We start from the raw sequence: 12,157 nt of genomic DNA, 5'->3' as shown, positions 1-12,157 counted from the left end.
ATTCTTGATAGATCTTGGGGCGAATGAAAATATTATTTCCTTGCAATTAGCTAAAGAGCTTGGATTAAAGAATGAAGAGATGGACACTCCGGTAGAAATTCGCCAAGCTTTAAATGTTGATGAAGGTGACACAATGAAGACTGTGATACCCTACATTGGCAAGCTCAAGTTTCAAATTCAAGGCTACAGTGACGAAGATACCTTCTGTATCGGAGACCTTGATGGTTGTGATGTGATTCTTGGCATGCCCTGGAATCATAGAATAGATTCAACCATCTTCTCTCAGAAAAAGAAGGTAGAACTCACCAACAAAGGCAAGAAGTACGAGATCCAAGCTAGAGTTTCTGGAGACACCATACCTATGGTAAGCCATATGCAAGTCTCTAGAGCAATTAAGGATTGTGTTCAATGTTGTCTGCTTTATGTCACTGATGTAAAAGATAATATGAATGCTGAAAACCAAGAGCAACTTCAGCTCTTGGAAAAGTATAAAGATTGTTTTTTGGAAGATCTTCCTTATCAGCTTCCCCCAGAAAGGCCAGAAGTGTCAAGATTGTGGGAGAGAAGGAAGGAGTCTCGCTTGAAGCTTTCTTGCTTGCACAATGGGGGAAGACACACAAGGGTGGAGGCTGAAAACAGTTTTCCTCTTCTTAGTTGTGTAAGCCAAAAGAACTCAAGTACAAAGAAATAGAAGAACCCTATATATGGGTCTCAAACCAAACTCAACTAACTAAGGTGGCATACTAACTGAGCCACGAACTAGAGTAGATAAGGATAGCTATCATGTAGCTATTATTCATGGGCGGTGTACCAACCGCGTCTGCAACTGACAAGTCGGTGACATAAATGTACAACGGTCACCCTGGCGTATCACGAGTGGAGCTCGATATCTCAACACTCCCCCTCGAGCTCAATCCCAATTCCTGCACACCAAGCAGGTCTCTGAACTTGCGCAGCTTCTCTGCGCCCAATGCCTTCGTGAATATGTCAGCTACCTGATCCTCTGTGCTGACATAAACTAGATCAATAAGACCTAGTAAAACTCTCTCTCGCACATAGTGATAATGCACCTCAATGTGCTTTGTTCTAGCATGATAGACTGGGTTATTTGCCAAGTGTATACTATTCATGTTGTCACAATAAATGACAACTGGCCCATCTGTAGACTGATGCATATCATAAAGTAGCTTATGCAACCAAGCTACCTCACATGCAGCCATTGCTGCACCCCTGTACTCAGCCTCTGTGCTCGACAAGGCAACTGTAGGCTGTTTCTTGCTGCTCCAAGTGACTGCAGCACTCCCAAAAGAGAACACATATCCACTGGTAGATCGTCTATCAGAAATACTACCAGCCCAATCAGCATCAGTGTATCCATGCAATTGTATCTGAACCCCAGTCTCATAAAATAGTCCATACTGCAATGTGGACTTCACATACCTAAGTATGCGTCTAGCCGCATCCAAATGTGGTTTCCTTGGAGCCTGCATAAACTGACTTACCAATCCAACAGCATAGCTCAAATCTGGCCTGGTAATAGTCATATAAATCAAACTTCCTACTATGCGTCTGTACATAGTAGGGTCTTCTAGAAGCTCACCTGCATCTGTGCTCAGCTTCACATTTTGCTCCAAAGGAACTGAAATAGGCTTACAGCCTGTCATCGCATATTTGGACAGCATGTCCAATCCATACTGCCTCTGCAAGAGCTGTATCCCACTTGGTGATCTAATCACCTCAATGCCCAAGAAATAACGCAGCTCTCCCAAATCCTTCATCTCAAACTTCTGCTTCAATAGCATTTTCACATGAAGGATATCTTCATCACTGTCACCTGTCATAATCAAATCATCAACATAAATGACAAGCAGCATAATACCTTTCTCTGTTTTTCTCACATAAAGTGAGAAATCTGCCTTGGAAATCTGAAAGCCAATAGTGACAAGATACTGTCCTATCTTGTCAGACCATGCTCTAGGTGCTTGCTTCAAGCCATACAAGGCTTTCTTCAACCTGCAAACAAACTCAGGATGAACAGCATGCACATAACCTGGTGGCTGCTCCATATAGACCTCTTCTTGCAAATCACCATGCAAGAAGGCATTCTTTACATCCATCTGATGTAAAGACCATCCCTTTGATGCAGCCATAGCAATGACTGCTCTTACGGTTGCCATCCTTGCAACCGGACTAAATGTTTCTTCATAGTCAATGCCATATGTTTGTGCATACCCCTTGACTACTAATCTTGCCTTGTATCTGTTCACAGAACCATCAGCATTGTGCTTCACCTTATAAACCCACTTACAGCCAATTGCATTCTTACCTTTAGGCAAAGGTACTAACTCCCATGTGGCATTTGCTTCCAAGGCATCCATTTCTTCATCCATGACTTTCTCCCATTTTTCTTTTCCCATGGCTTGCTCAAAAGATGTGGGTTCTGGTTCCTGTATCACTTTGACCATATATGCATAGTGAATGGCTGTAAATCCATCATATTTCAGCCTATCCACAGGATACCTAGCTCTTGTAGACCTGCGCAAAGTAGGTTCACTCCCAGGTGCTCTCAAAACATCCCTGGTCTTCCTTACTCCAGGTGTAACAATAGAAGGAATACCCAACTCATCATCAATGCTCTATTCTGAGCCACTGGATTCACCATCCACATAAGAGTGACCTGCATTCACATCAAACATGGGCTGATCAACCTTCTCTTTTCCTTTTCGTGATACCTGCATACCACTATCTGCATTGCTTTGAGAAGATTCTCCTGATCTCAATCTGCCTGTCCATGGCGAAGAATGTGAACCACTGCTAGAGGACGCTCCAGGTCCACTAATATTTTGTGACTGCTGCTGTGAATTCTGTGTAGCATTACCATTTTGTGCATCTTCATCATCAATCACATTTACTGGTTTATACCAGCTACTCATCTCATCAAAAACAACATCTCTGCTCACTGTAAACTTACGAGTAGAAGGGTTATAGCATCTATACCCTTTTTGCTGCAGAGAGTAACCAATAAAGATGCACTTCTCAGCTTTTGGATCCAACTTGGATCTCAGCTCATCTGGCACATGTACATAGGCAATGCAACCAAAAATTTTCAAATGAGAAATATCTGGTTTCCTACCAGTATACCTCTCCTCTGGAGTCATTCCATGTATTGCTGCAGTGGGAGTCCTGTTCATTATGTAGACTGCTGTAGCAACTGCTTCAGCCCAATAAAAATCTGGCAAGTCTTTTTCATTGAGCATGGCACGAGATACCTCTCCAATATGCCTGTTTTTCCTTTCTGCAATTCCATTTTGTTGTGGGGTATAACTGCATGAATATTGCTGCTTTATGCCATGCTCCTGCAAGAACTTTGCAAACTCATTTGAGAGGTACTCTCCCCCTCCATCTGACCTTAGGCATTTTATCTGCAAGCCTGTTTCTTTTTCAACCATAGCTTTAAGAGTTTTGAAATGCCCAAAAACTTCACTTTTCTTTTTCATAAAATACACCCAAACTTTTCTGCTATAGTCATCAATAAAACTGACAAAATAATGACAGCCTCCAAGAGATGCAGCTTTAGTTGTCCACACATCAGAGTGAATTAATTCCAATGGCTTCTCACTCTCTTGAACATGTCTAGGAAATGGTTTCCTTGCCTGTTTTCCAAACTGACAGGCTTCACATACCTTATGCATTTCTGCAACCTTGAATTTGGGCAATCCTGCAACAATATTTTGGGCCTGCATTGATTTAAGTCGCTGTACATTAACATGACCAATGCGTTTATGCCAGATATCAATATCTGCAACTACACCGGTCCCATGTGCAAACATTGCTGCACTCAATTCAGACATGTCTGCATCCAATGTAAACATTCTGCCCTTCTTCTTTCCTTTTGCTATCAAGCGACCTTTATTTTTCATATCCTCAACAAAGCATCCATGAGGATTAAATCTGACCTGCAAGCCCTGTTCAACCATTTGACCAACTGAAACCAGATTCTTGGTGATATTCGGGACATGAAATACATCGGACAGGTATTTCTTTTTCCCACCCTGCATAGACAAGGAAATTTTTCCAATCTGCACAATAGGATGTGCAGTATCATCACCAGTCTCCACAAATCCTGGTTTTTCCATTTTCCTTGCATCCTCCATCCATTCTGCATGACCTGTCATGTGGTTTGATGCACCTGAGTCAACATACCATACATCATTGCTTTCTTCTGCACTTGTCATAGAATTGTTTATGTGCTGCACCATGAACAAATGCTCATTTCTGTCATCACCCTGTCTACTAGAAGATGCATAATTCCCTTGTTGCAGTTTTCCATTCATGATGTCATTCTGCTTTTTATAGCAGTCTTTAGCCATATGACCCATTTTACCACAGTAGTAGCATTCAACATTACTGTTTGCATTTTGGCCTCTTTGCCATTCACCACGACCTCTTTGGCTCCCCCTGCCTCTAGAGTTACCACGTCCTCCTCCATAGGACTGGTTTTCTTGAGTTTGCTGCATATTCTGATTTCTGCCACGGCCTCCAAATCGGCCTCCTCTACCTCTGCCTCTACCTCTTCCAGCATTTGAGTAGAAGACAGCTTCTTTTGAAGTTCCTCCTGAAGAAGATGCACCACCATTTCTCTGTTCCTCAGAAATTAGAAGAGCAATCAACTCCTCAAAATCAGGAAATCTTTCACGAACTGAAATGGATGTCCGAAACTGTGCATAATCCTTTCCTAGACCATTCAAGGTCACGGAAACTAAATCATCATCTTCCACTGGCGACCCAATGGAAGCAAGTGCATCTGCAATCTTCTTCACCTTCATGTGGTAGTCGTTGATGCTCATACTTTCTCTTTGCACATTATGCAACTCTTGCTTGAGCTGCATTTTCCTGGCTTGCGTATTTGTGCTATACATTTTTGACAAAGTATCCCATGCCTCCTTTGGCGTACTTGCATCCTGAATATGCACAATCATAGAGTCTGAAATACTGATAGACAGCCAATACATAACTTTCCTGGCTCTCTCATGCCATGTTTTAAATGCCTGCATTTGCTGTTGATTGGGAACATCAGGAAGAACTGGTTCTTCTTCATTTCCTGCAACAAATTCCCAATATCCTTTTCCCATAAGGAAATTCGTCATTCTAAACTTCCATGCCTGGAAGTTGTTCTTGTCAAGCTTTTCAGTGACAATCTGTGAGAGAGAATCAGACGCCATTACAGAACACTGCGAAAAATTCTGTCACTGCAAAAACTCAGCTTCACCCTCACAAGGGCAAATCTGCAAAACTGGCGAAAGTGGTATTTGACCACACAGTCACTTCCTAGTGACGATTTTGCATCAACAAGCAACAGGGATGATTCTGTAACTCCTAATGTCTCTGCGCACAAGCATACGATGCGATTTCTACAGTAACTTTTCACTGACCTGTAGAACAGTGGTTGCACAGCATAAAACTGGGCCTTTTTCTGAGTGCGTGCAGAAAACTTCCGTCTGCAAAACAGGCCCCGAAATGGCCTCAAATCAAAAAAACAAGGACGCCAAGGGCTAAAGCCCTCCCCCGCAGCATATACTGCCCTCTTGCTTCACCGCGAAGGGCGTCTCAACCTGAGACAATGCACTCCTGCAATTTCCGGCTGTGCTACCTGCAGAGATCTGCTCCCAAAACAGGAAATGAAAGCAACACTACTCCTCTTACCAGACCATCGCGAGCTTGGCTTGCTTTCTTGAGCTCCTTACCACGAACAAGGCTCTGATACCATGTCAAGATTGTGGGAGAGAAGGAAGGAGTCTCGCTTGAAGCTTTCTTGCTTGCACAATGGGGGAAGACACACAAGGGTGGAGGTTGAAAATAGTTTTCCTCTTCTTAGTTGTGTAAGCCAAAAGAACTCAAGTACAAAGAAATAGAAGAACCCTATATATGGGTCTCAAACCAAACTCAACTAACTAAGGTGGCATACTAACTGAGCCACGAACTAGAGTAGATAAGGATAGCTATCATGTAGCTATTATTCATGGGCGGTGTACCAACCGCGTCTGCAACTGACAAGTCGGTGACATAAATGTACAACGGTCACCCTGGCGTATCACGAGTGGAGCTCGATATCTCAACAAGAAGACCATCATATTGATATTATCCTGGGCAGTTCTCCTCCTAATATAGCACCATACCGTGTGAGCCGTCCTCAACAAGAAGAAATCAGAAAGCAAGTCGAAGACCTACTCAACCGTGGGCTAATTAGGCCAAGTAGCTCACCATTTTGTTCACCGGTTCTTCTTGTTCAAAAGAAAGATGGCACATTCAGGATGTGCATTGATTATCGAGCCCTCAACAAAATCACCGTGAAGAATCAGTTTCCTATTCCCAGAATTGACGACATTTTGGATCGTCTAGGAGGCTCAAAGGTTTTCAACCGCATTGATTTAAAGAGTGGTTATCATCAAATTAGGGTAATACCACAAGATGTACACAAAACTGCTTTTCGCACTTCATACGGTCTTTATGAATTCTTGGTGGTTCCTTTCGGATTAACCAATGCACCAGCCACCTTTAATCAAATGATGGAGCGCATCTTTAGAGAGCATCGACAATATGTCGGTACTTTCTTTGATGATATTCTTGTCTTTAGCAAGAATGAAGAGGAGCATCATCAACACTTGGAAATTGTTCTACAATTACTACAACAAAATCAACTCTTGGTAAATGGTAAAAAGAGTGAATTTTTCATGCATAAAATAAATTACCTTGGGCATGTCATCTCTTTTGAAGGGATTCAGATGGATCCTGAAAAGATCAGGATAATCCAAGAATGGCCTCATCTTCGTGATGTACATGAGGTGCGATCGTTTCTTGGCTTATGTTCTTATTACCGCCGCTTCATCAAGCATTTTGCACATATGGCTTCTCCACTTCATGACCTTACAAAGAAGAAGATCTCTTTCCAATGGAAGGAAAAAGAGAAGGCAGCCTTCACAAGGCTGAAAACAGCTCTTACTTCTGGACCTGTTCTTATCATTCCAGATCTGGTAAAACCATTTGTGGTGGAAGCAGATGCTTGCGGTGATTGTATTGGTGCAGTGCTAAATCAAGAAGGCCATGCCGTAGCCTTTGAAAGCTGCCGTCTAAATGATGTGGAGAAAAGGTATGACATTTATGAAAAGGAGCTCTTAGCAGTGGTTCATGCTTTAAAGATATGGAAACATTATCTTTTAGGCAATGAATTCCTTATTAAAACTGATCATCAAAGCTTGAAGTATTTCAAGACTCAAAAGCATTTGCAGGAGAAACATGCAAGATGGGAAAATTTCTTGTCTATGTTTCATTTTCAAATTATGTACAGTCCAGGGAAACAAAATGTAGTTGCTGATGCACTTTCTAGAGTGCCTCGCATTGCAACTATTACAGTGGCTCATCATGAAGATTTTCAAACGATGAAGAATACTTATGATGAAGATACTGATTTTGCAGCAATTTGGTCAAATTTACAGCAAGGAGGTTCTCATCCAGATTATTCCATCAAAGATGGTTACCTTCTCATGAACAATCGCCTTTGTGTCACTCTTCCTGTTCGACAAAAGGTGCTTAAAGAAAGTCATGAACCCCCTTATGCAGGGCATAGAGGGAGGGCAGCCACTCTAAGTGCAATTGAGCGCTACTTTTACTGGCCAACATTACGAAAAGATACACATAACTTCATTGAGGCTTGTCTGGTATGCCAAAAATCCAAATATGATAGGCAGAAGATTCCAGGATTGTTGCAACCTCTTCCAGTGCCCAAAGATCTATGGGAATCTATCACAATGGATTTCATCTCAGGTATTCCAAGAACACCTCAAGGTCATGATATGATTTGGGTCATAATTGATAGATTCAGCAAACAATCACATTTTATTCCATGTCATAAAACATTGAAATCCGCACAAGCTGCAAGACTTTTCATTCAACATATCTTCAGATTACATGGTATGCCTTCTGAGATCATTTCAGATAGAGACTCCAAATTCACAAGTAACTTTTGGCGTGCTTTATTTGAGAATTTGGGAACCACTTTAAAGTTCTCCTCAGCTTTTCATCCTCAAACTGACGGCCAAACAGAGGTGATGAATCTCACTCTTTTGGATATGTTGAAAGCTTATGTTAGTGAACATAAGTCACAATGGGAGAAATATCTTCCATTATTGGAGTTTGCTTACAACAATACAGTGCACTCATCCACAGGGAAAGCTCCAAATGAAATAGTACAGGGTAAAGTGATTCCTCCTCCAATTATTCGCACTAAAGATAAGATTTTTGCTACTGATGAGTTTGCTTCAGATTTAAAAACAACAATGGATCAAGTTCGAGCCACAATCAAAGTTGCGCAAGAGCGACAAAAGAAGCAAGCAGATAAACGAAGAAGACCTTTGGCTTTTGAAAAAGGTCAATATGTCTTGCTAAAGTTTGATAAAAGCAGGCTCAAACAAGGTTCTAGTCAAAATTCATCTTTTCCAAAGCTCTCCAGTAGATACTTTGGACCCTTCAAAGTGATTGAGAAAATAAATGAAGTTTCTTATCGACTTGAGCTTCGTACTCATTGGAAAATACACAATGCTTTTCATGTAAGTTTGCTAAAACCTTACATAGGACCAGAACCAAAGGAACCCATTACTGAAGATCCCCCAGAAGTTGAAGAAACAGAGCAACTCTTGGAACCTGAAAAGATTTTGTTTCTCAAGGATCGAACCACGAGAAGTGGCCGTGTGACACGAAAATTCTTGCTAAAATTCAAGAATCTACCCACCACAGATGCACAGTGGGTAGATGAAAAATTCATGAAGGATTACCCAAATATTCTACAACAATATCAAGAAGATTTTTAGCTGAGGACAGCTGAATAAAAGCCAGAGGGCTGTCACAACTCTATAGAAACAGAATTTGTATCCTTTTTCATTAATTTATCTATATAATGATTTATTAAATTTATTTCCTTTGCACTAATTAGATATAAAGAAAACTGCATTGGAGCTGGCCACTGATGAGTGGTCACAGGTTATGGTGGACCCACACGGTGGGTTAGAGAAAAGATAGTTCACACTTCCACCTATATGACCCGATTGGGTGCCTGTGACTAGAACTCACGCATATCAGGGTTAGACTCGCACACAGAAAGGATTGATGCCTTGAAGTGTGGGCTAGATCCACCAGAACAGACAGTTACAATCAACAAGATGGCATGATCATGAAATGCTTGTATAATGTGCATGTGTGGGTTGAAAGCTTGAAATGCACATTTCTTTGCATAGGAAAGTCACATGAAGATTCGGATACCATTTTTGCAATGTACACGGAAAAAGCTTTCATATGATACCCATATTGGGGGGGTCCCTAAATTCTAGGAGATCCCTAAATTTTAGGAGGTCCCTAAATTTTAGGAGCCTCGAATTAGCCTAAAAATGCTAGTCCTAAAAAATAGGAATGTCATTCTAAAAATAGTAAGTTCTGTACTCTGACTGTGCTTACTAAATTTGGTTGTTTCTATTCTTGACAGTATTCAACCCAAAAAGGAAGGCCATAAAGAAGAGACAAGTGTCAAGACACTTGTCACACAAGTTTCCAAGTGTCCCACCACTTGTCACATCTCATGACATGTGGCTGGACACTTGTCTTGTGCTACTCCACTTTCCCCTTTTGTACTAGCTCTTCCCTCTCCTATAAATAAGAGCTCGTTTTTCTTCATTGAGCATCATTTTTCTTTGTTGTAAACTCATGTACAGCACCCACAGATAGCCAGAAATTGGCCCCATCCATCCCCATCATCATCCCCCACTTCTCCATTATCAAATTCCTCCATATTCCCTCTTCTATCACTGCTTTTTTACAAGACAGCAAGCCTATAAATTCATTACAGCACCTCCTTCTTGAGCTCATTCTTCCATTTTAGCTACAAGAAGCAAGCTCTATCCCTGTACTGCTAATCAACGATGGAGAAAGGCTGAATTCCCCTTTTTCTTCTCTCATACTGTAAAGAAATCAGTTCTTATCATTGCATAATAGATAATGCATGTGTGTTTGTACATCTTTGCATGATCTTGTGAGAGTGAGAATTACTTCTTCTCACTCTCAGGTTGATTGTAACTGAGCTCTTCCCTAAGGGACTTGGGTTGAGCAGAAATACATTCCTTCGGGGGGGCTTGCCCATCTTCAACCCTCAATCTTGTCTCCATTACTTTTACATTTTTATGGCTGTAATTTTGTGAGTAATTTTCATTTTCAGCTTTAAGTGTTCATTCTCTTTTCTATTAAATCTCGAAAACAAGCAAATATCATAATTGTTAAGCATACTACGTTGTTCGGGGCGTTTACAGTGGTATCAGAGCTTTGGCTCGGTCCTCACCCCCAACACTGGTAGTGCTTACAACTATAAGTTTGTTTGTTTTCAGCACTTGCATTGAGTGCATGAGCATATTTTTTTTCTTTAGTCTCAATGGATCAATCGAGTGCTATCCTTCAAGCCATTCAAAGTCTTAGAGAGGAGAATCAGCAAATTCGTGAGCAACTTCTCAAACTAGAAAAAGTTGAGAATCCCAGAGAATTCAAGGAAAGAAGCCCATCTACTTCAAGGAGACAAAGCCATACCAATGAAAGGAGCCGATCAAGAAGTCCAACTACTTCTAAGAGGCAGTCCCATTCTACTTCAAGATAAAGAAAGAGATCGCGTCGAAGCTCATCCTCTTCTTCAAAGTCATCTGGCGCCTATTCTGATGGATCCTCTTCTAGTAATGAAGAGTCACACCCTTCTCGTGGAAGACCTCATCATCGTCAAAGGCGTTGACATTCTTCACCCTCGTCTCCATCTTCATCCCCATCAAGCACTTCATCATCTTCAACCTCAATATCCGAGCATGGACGAAGGCATAAGAAGAAGAAGAAGACTAAGTCACTATCTCAACTTGAAAAGAAGATCAAGTTCAGTATGTATGATGGTTCCCGAAATCCTGATCTTCTTCTGAAGTTTATTCGTCAATTTCAAATTTTGTATGGTCTCTTTATATCAGCCAATAGTCTCTTCCTGCAAGGGTTATTTTTACATATGGGAGAATGCCCAATGGTTTAATTCTGCTTTGGTCCGCCAATCTGATAATCCACTGTGTAGGTTGAATTCCTTGCAACCCTAAGTCCTTCATTGTCGCATCCATCATTATGTTTACTAATGAGCCTCCATCAATCAATGCATCTGAAATAAAGCATCCTTCTATCCATACACTAATCTCTGGGGTTCGAGGATCTAGGAAGGTATTAACCACATCGACATCCTTTATAGACTCCGGGGCCTTATTGGTCTTAGATGCTGTTGAAGGAGCAATCCTTAGACCACATCTTCTTGTCAAGGTGCTTTTGAATCTCCTTCAGCAACTGGGCGACAACATCAGCAACTGTTGGAATGTTAAGTTTGGTTTAAAAGTGTCTAAGTCTTTTACCAAGTCATAATCTTTGATAGGATCCACAGGCTTCTCCAGTCAGCTGGGGAATGGGGCTACACCCATTTTCATCTTTCCTTTTTCTTCTAACAATTACAGCATTTATACTTCTTCTGTTTTTGGAGGTGCTTCTGTCTCTTCTATCTTCCGAGTCTCTAGTCCTGTTTCTCGGACTGTCTCTATGACTCTTTGTAGCACTACAGTGCTTTATACTGTACTGTTCTATTCTTACTGCTCTGTCCCTCTGTTGGCAGGTTGAACTTCACAATCTTGGCAAGAGATTTATTTTCGTTCTGAACAATTGGTTCCTTTTTCTTGGTGCATGTGAGAGCGGCAACTTCCAACTCTACCAAATTGGAGGCATGCTCTTATACCTTCTGTTGGCAATCAGTGCCATTGGCCTTTACAGGGCTTGGACCTGGAAAGTCCTTTGCAGTGTGGCCTTCACCTTTGCATCAGCTACATAAGGGCTTGTAATCCACAGATCATCTAGGGTTTGGACAATTTGGAAAGATATGTCCCTTTTCTCCACACCTATAACATTCCACCTCTGATCTTTGACCACCGCCAAACTGTCATCCTCTGTAACTTTGAGAGGGAAAGCTCCTTGGACCGAAATTAAGACCAAATTCCCTAGGCTTTGGTCCAATATCCTGTGTTATCATTTTGGATTCTAGCAAGTTGAATCTTGCATT

Source organism: Lygodium microphyllum, chromosome 13, assembly GCF_053477565.2.
Source record: "Lygodium microphyllum isolate KBCC chromosome 13, Lygodium_microphyllum_v1.1.10, whole genome shotgun sequence".
NCBI classification, from domain to species: domain Eukaryota; kingdom Viridiplantae; phylum Streptophyta; class Polypodiopsida; order Schizaeales; family Lygodiaceae; genus Lygodium; species Lygodium microphyllum.
Note: the sequence above shows the minus strand (reverse complement) of the source record.